This window comes from Pteropus alecto, unplaced genomic scaffold (genome assembly GCF_000325575.1).
Source record: "Pteropus alecto unplaced genomic scaffold, ASM32557v1 scaffold62, whole genome shotgun sequence".
In the NCBI taxonomy this organism is placed as follows: domain Eukaryota; kingdom Metazoa; phylum Chordata; class Mammalia; order Chiroptera; family Pteropodidae; genus Pteropus; species Pteropus alecto.
In genome coordinates, this window is record NW_006432491.1 from 2,570,416 (window position 1) to 2,577,902 (window position 7,487).

Here is a 7,487-nt window from a genome sequence, read left to right on the forward strand (position 1 = left end):
ATAAAAGCCCAGGGAAGAAAGAGTTCAAGATGGAAAACATGGTCAGTTGTGTAAATATTGAAAAGCAACTGGGTAAGATATAAGCAGAGAAGTAAGCACTGGATTTGATGACACAGAGATAAGGCCAAAGCTTTGACTAGATAAGACTGAGGAGAGAATGTGTGGTAAATTCTCTCAACAAATATATATTATCTTGTTCTAGTAAGTGGAATAGAGAGTTGAGGCAGTAGCTAGAAAAGTGTGTGGTGTCAAGGCATCAAATGAAACATTTTTTATTAAAGGAAAGCACAAGTTCATGATGAAAAAACTAAATCAATAAAAATAAGCATATTGATGATGCAGAGGAGAGGAGGAACTATCAAGAATCAAATCTTTGAGAAGTAAGACCTGTGCTCATGTAAGGGTGAATCTCTGATAGAAACTGAGACAGTTTATTCACTGTAATAAGAAAGAAGAAAAAGAATAGGAAGTAAGTGCAGGTAGTTTGTTGATCTGGTGGTGATAAGGAAAGAAAATGTGCTAGATTATTCTAATTTTTCTCAATAATATGTAAAGCAAAACCATCAACTTAAAGTTAAAAGGACTAAATCTAAAAATTTATGAGGAGATAAAAGTTGTTAAACATTTAATAAAGAAGAAAGCATACAGTAAGAAAGTATGGTCAGATGGCTCAACACTCAGGTTTTTCTGTTTGAAATCTGTGGTCATGAATTTGAGTATGACTCTCCAGTATGCTATTGAAGTGTTCTCAAGCAGAATAGGGGCTAGATAAATTCTGCAAGCATTAATGTTCTGTCATGGAAATTTAACAGGAGAAGGAGGTGATGGAAGCTAAAACTGTCTGTGAAAGAGTAATTATAGCAAAGTACCATGAAATTCAGGCTTGATGGAGAGAATTCGACAACACATAGGGTAACTAAATGCCAAAAAGTAGTGGCAGGGCAGTCATTGGTGGTAATCAGTTTAATCATATGACATAGAAATGAAGAGATGCTCTTCGAGTGAAGGAAAAGGCATTAGAGGTAAAACGGAGTGAGAGTGTTATTTACAAATGTTTTTAAGTCATAAGGAGTAGTGATAGAGAATTTGAACATTAAGATATTAAGCCAAATGATAAAGTCATTAATGAATGGAGTGATTGTAAGATACATACTTAAGACTGATACAAAGACGTAGTAGAGATAACCTGAAAATAGGAAATTTAGTCTATGGCCATGCCACCCTGAACAAGTCCGATCTCGTCTGATCTCAAAAGTTAAGCAGGGTCGGGCCTGGTTAGTAGTTGGATGGGAGACCACCTAAAAAGACCAGGTGCTGTAGGAATAAAAATTTTAAAAATAAGGGATTGTAAGCTGACAAGATTCTTGCAATCCGTGAGGTCAACCAAGGGTTGCCTTGCCTAAAAATGAAAAAAAAAATGAGAAAGATATGAAATTTATCATGACAATTTAATAATAAACAGAGAAACTCACAAAAAAAATATTTCATCTTAGTTTCTAGACTTTGTATTCTTAAATGTTCCAATCTACAATATAAATACAAAATTTTCTCATTTTACATTACTATCTTATAGGATAGAAATATAGATATTCTATAACATATATAAACACTCTAAAAAAGATTTTAAAACCAAAGCAAATTCACCCTTTTAAAGTGCTTAGTTTAAACATAAGTGCATTACAAAAATTCAAAAAAAATCTCTTCCACATCTCAGAGTAGGGCTGAAAATCTTTTTTGTAAAAGGCAGACTTTGTGGGACATATAGGATCTGTTGCGAATACTCGACTTTGCAAAAGTGACCTTGGGCACTATGCAGACAATTGAGCTTGTGGTTGTGAGCCAATAAAACTTGATTTATAAAGATAGGTGATATGCTAAATTTAACCTGCTGGGCTTAGTTTGACCACACCTGAGTTAGAGTCCAATAACTAATGTAATTAGAATCTTAGTGTATTATGAAAATCAAAAATGGCAACATCTACCTATCATCTACCTATCATCTACCTACCTATCATCTATCTATCTAGCTATCTAGCTATTATCTATCTATCATCTATCATCTATCTAAATGGTATTTGAAATCAAGTTTTATACCTATGACTATTTTACCTTACAAGTATTTGAAGTTATAGCAATTGAGATAACTGAGTTATTCGCAATTGTTTAGCATTCTAAAGACACAGAATATAGACACATTCGGTATTAACATACTTATCATCAGTGTTACACATATGTAAGTCTCAGAAAGATAAATAAGATAAAATAAATTGGGGGAGGGGAGATTTATCATTCCATTTACTAGAGAGGAGTTCATTTAAATAAATGCCTTAAATGCTATCTTACAATAGATTTCATGATTTGCATGATGTAATAAGAACAAGAAACTAATCTATATAAAAGTAGTTTAGAGTAACTTCTAGTTTCTAGTATGGCATTTAAGGAATTTAAAAGTCATTGGTCTTATCCCCACAATAAGAAAAAACTTGAACCAAGTGAAAATTAACTCTTCTTAGATACAGTAGATAATTGGAATCAGAGGGCAAACCACTAGCTCCAAAACTGGGAGACAGACAGGTTGATACAGAGAATCACAACTTACCCAAGCAGTAATCCAGGAGCAGACACCACTGCTGGAACCAAAACAGGCTAGGAAAACCTAACAGTAATTGACAAATTGCTAGAAGCTCAGTGTGGACAAGTTAAAATATATAACTAGGCCCCACCTCTGACAAGATATAATAGGATTCGGCAGGTAAAGAATCACAGCACCATTCCTGTCACTTATTGGAGCCATTTTCACAATTACCTACAAGTTGGTATATGAAGTAAAGGAATTACCCACTGTAATGTACCTTTAGGAAGTTTAATGGTAGCAATTTGATTTCAACTGTAACAGTATGAATGTTGTCATTTGTGCATTCATAGTACTTTCCATGGATATGCATAAGTATAAACATAGACCTGGGATCACGAAATTGGGCAAAATGAAAGAAATATTTTGTGAGGGGAAAAATATAAATTCTTTCCTCCAACCTCACTCCCACTTTTCAATCCAATATAGATAAATTCAATGCTTTACTTCACCTCATATTCATTATATAATTATAATCAGCTGAACATTTAAGCTAACACTTAGAACCTTATTTATATGATATAAGTAACAAGTGTTTTAGTTGCTTATTGATTTTCAATGATATAACTGCTCTGAGGGTGTCAGGGAATGTGGTATGTTTATGTAATATGTTTTATTGCCTTTTTTTTGTAGCAAAAAAAATAATTCCAGGTTGAATATATGCAGATTTTAGTTTCAAACCTTTACTTGTACCTCTGAGAAGAATTGTGTTACAAGAAAAGTAAGGAATAGATTAGAATAAATATTCATTTCAGTTAATATCCATTTCTTACCCTTCAAAGTGGTCAAACAATTCAGCAATGCACTCAAACCTTTTACATGGGAATTTTATCTACAACTATTTCAAGCATTCATTTCTTGTTGGTGATGTGTGCTATTTCTTATATCATTAGAGGCTTTCTCTTGTCTTAGTCTGTTTAAATTGCTATAACAAAATACTGCAGATTGTGTGACTTATAAACAACAAAAATTTATTTCTCACAGTTATGGAGCCTGAAAGTTTTAGATCAAGGATTGATTACCTCTGGCCAAGGCCCTCTGTCTGATTCACAGCCAGTGGGGTCTTTTTTGTAACACTAATCCCATTTATGAAGGCTCCAGCTTTATGACAATAACTCCCAAAGACCTCATCTCCTAATACCATCATCTTGGGAGTTAGAATTTCAACATATGAATTTGAGGGGACGCAAACCATAGCACATAGCACCATAACACATCTGATGTGGGATAAATGAGTCATCTCTCTACTCATTAGGCAGTAGCCTAAGCAACTGCCTGGCTATATATTTTATGACTTTGACTAGGAAATAGAGTAAAGCATCTGCCTTAACATTCCAATAACCTTCCGATAGAGTATTTATTTATATATTTATTTATTTTTGAGTGAGTAAACAACTACATGATTCAATTAAATTGTTAGAAGTTTACATCTGCGCAGCAATCATATGGAGCACTCAGTTCTGCCTCATATTTTTCTGAACACTATATGTTTGATATCTAGACATTATGAGATTATTTACAATGATTCAGTTATTAATGCTAAGATATTCATTAGTGCCACTGATCAATATCACTATAAGTATCTTTAATAACTCATTAGCCAGCAGAAATAAATGTTAGTGTTCTTTAACTTCAAAATTGCTTTAATATTCAATCTCTCAACCTATAGAGAAAAGTGTCTACTAACTGCATGTCAATGATCAAAGATAAAAGTCGAGATTTACTACACTCTCAAAAACCTAAAGCATATGCTTACAACATGAAGCTCATCCTATTAAATTTGGTTTAAATGTTTAAAAAAGTAGCCCCATTAAATTACCCTGATAGATCTCTCCTAAATATTGAATTTTATGAAAATATTCTGAGAAATTTAACATAAAGAAACATATACACTGCCTCCTTTAACTGAATGAAAATTAAGCAAATTTTAAAAAAAAAAACAATATAGAGTCAATATTAATGCAATGAGGGAAAAATAATGAGGTGGTAAAAGAATCATTCAGAATACTAATGTTATTTGACACCTCTCACAATTCAAAGATGTGCTTATAGAATGTTCTCACTGACAAGTTCAGTCTTTGCTCTCTAAGCTTACCAAGTACTGGCAATCATAAATCAGTCTGCCGAGGCAGGCTGCAGGCAAAACAACTTTATTTCCAATGCCAATATTTTGTGAGAACCCTGAAAAAGTATTTTTATCTAAAACCTGACAAGCATCAATTCCACAGAATTTAATTAAAATACATCTATTAATGTCAGTCTTTAAAAGCAATAGTAAAAAGAACAGATATGTGAAATCTAAAAAATATATATCATTCCTTTTAGTGCAAATAAAAATGACAAATTAAATATCAGAAAATTGCAAAAGGACTATGTCTAAATTTCTAAAATCAGCAGAACTGAGTGTTAATAAGATTATTATAGCTTCTTATTATCTGTATTGGAATTAATCAGAAGAATATGGAAGGAGTATGAGATAGGCTTAAGTTGGACTTCATATATCTGAAAACCCAAAATAACCATGGTTTAAATTATATAGTTATTTATTTTTTCACAAAAATTTTGAAAATAGGACATCCAATAGTATCTATGGTAACTCCACATATCATCCTAGAAGCAGTCTCCAAACCTCTGTTCTACCATCCTCAGTATGCAACAAACATCTAAATTTACCTCATGGTCCAGCACAGTTACTGGGACTCAGACATCATATTAGGCTAACAGACAGTTGGAAGAAAAGAATTTGAAGCGCAAGACAAGGCACTTCAAGAAGCTTACTTTGAAATCTCACAAAACAATTTTGCTTAAATACCATTTTCCTTCACTTAGTAACAAGGACATACCTAGGAACAAGGATATGACCTTTAAATATAGCAGGAATATGTTAACATTAGGGTTTTAAGCTAAAGAAGAAGGGTGATACAGAGATAATATTTTGGCAACTGGCAATTTCAGCCACAAAAAGAAAAATAAGAAATGTATATTATTATTATAATTGTTAAGAAGACAGGCTTTGTGGTTAGACAACCCAGATTGAAATCCAGGCTTCTCTCAATTCCAAGATTATTCATATGGGCAAGTTATTACAGCTCTCTGGGCTCCATTGTCCAACTATAAAGTGAGAAAGATAATAGTACCTATTCATAGTATTGTTTTGAACAAAATAAGATATGATAATATATTTACGTATTATTGGATTTGATTTGCTAATATTTTGTTGAAGATTTTTGTATCTAATTATATTATCAATATAAATCTGTAGTTTTCTTTGTACTGTCTAGTTTTCATATCATGGTAATACTAGCCTCATAAAATGAGTCAGGAAATGTTTCTCTTCTACTTTATGGAAGATATTTTGTAAAATTGTTATTACTCTTTAAATTTTTGGTAGAATTATCCGGTAAAACTATCTGGTGTTGAAGACTTCTTTTTTAGGAGATTTTAAATTACAAATTCAACTTCTTAAATAGTAATAACAGTATTCAGCTTTTCTATTTCATCTTGATTGACTATTGGTAGTTTATGGTTTTTGAGGAATTGGTCCATTTCTTTTAAGTTGGTAAATTTATGAGAGCAAAACTGTTTGTAGCATTTATTATCTTTTTTTTTTAAAGGCTACAAGACTTGTAGTGATATTCCTGGTTTTATTCTTGATACTGATAATTTTTGTCTTATCTATGTTTGTCAGTCTTGTTAGAGGTTTATCAATTTTATTGATTTTCTTAAAGAAATAACTTTATTTCCTTCATTTTCTCTATTGTTTTTTCTGTTTTCAGTTTTATTTTTTTTCTTTTACCTTTATTATTTCCTTCTTCCTGTTAACTTTGGACTAATTTAGTCTTCTTATTCTAGTTTATTGAGGTAAGAATTAAGCTATCAATTCAAAAGCTTTTTTATATAATGGAAGCATTTAAATCTCTCTGTTAGCACTGCTTTATCTAAATTACATGTTGTGTATTCATTTTAATTCATTTATATGTACTTCTTATTTTTCCTTTGATGTTTCCTCTTTGACTCCTGGATTATTTAGAAGTGTGTAGTTTATTTTCAAGTGATTAGAGGTTTTCCTGATATCTTTCTGCTACTGATTTCTCGTTTCATTCCATTACTGCCAGAGAACATATTCTGTACAATTTAAATATTTTAAAAATTGATTGAGATTGTTTTGTAAACAAGCATGTGATATCTACCTTGGTGAATATTCCATGGGTACCTGTGAACAAAGGTGTATTCTTCTTTTGTTGGATGGAATGTTCTACATTCCCAAGTTTAACTTCGAATATGCCCTTTTCTCCTTTTAGTTCTGTCGATATTTTTGCTGCACATATTTTGCAGCTCTTTTCTTTAGTGCATACACCTTTAGCATTGCCATGTCTTTGTGTGGAGAGAGAACGATAGCTGTAGTCAGTCTCCCTCCCCAACACTCATAGCTAATTTTCAAGAGGAAGTGATTCAGCACTTCTTCCCTTATGTAATCATGTGCCCGGTACACATGCAGACTTCCAGTATCTGGCAGTGTGCTACTATAGTTTAACCTGTGAATAAAAAGTCGCCACCATGTGCCATGTGAAGGTGTGCTGTGCCTGTGCCTTTGCTGTATAACTGCGCTGCCCTGTAAAGCTGACTGTGCCCTTGCAGCCAGGTACGTTGTAGTTGCCTACACATCTCTGCATTTTTTTCCAACTACCCGAGTCTCATACCCTTTACCTCAGAACAACAAATCTGTAGCAACAGTCTTCTTTGTTATTTGACCCTTTTATCATTATGTAACTTCCACCATCTCTAGTAAAATTTCCTTTGATCTCAAGTTGACTTATCTAATATTAATATAGCCACTTATGCTTTTTAAATTAAT

The 7,487-nt window shown here is 32.5% G+C and overlaps 1 pseudogene; it reads left to right on the forward strand.

The window, feature by feature from the left end:
* The first annotated feature begins 1,204 nt into the window (after positions 1–1,204).
* Positions 1,205–1,323, forward strand: LOC112476191 (annotated as a pseudogene).
* Positions 1,324–7,487: the final 6,164 nt, after the last annotated feature.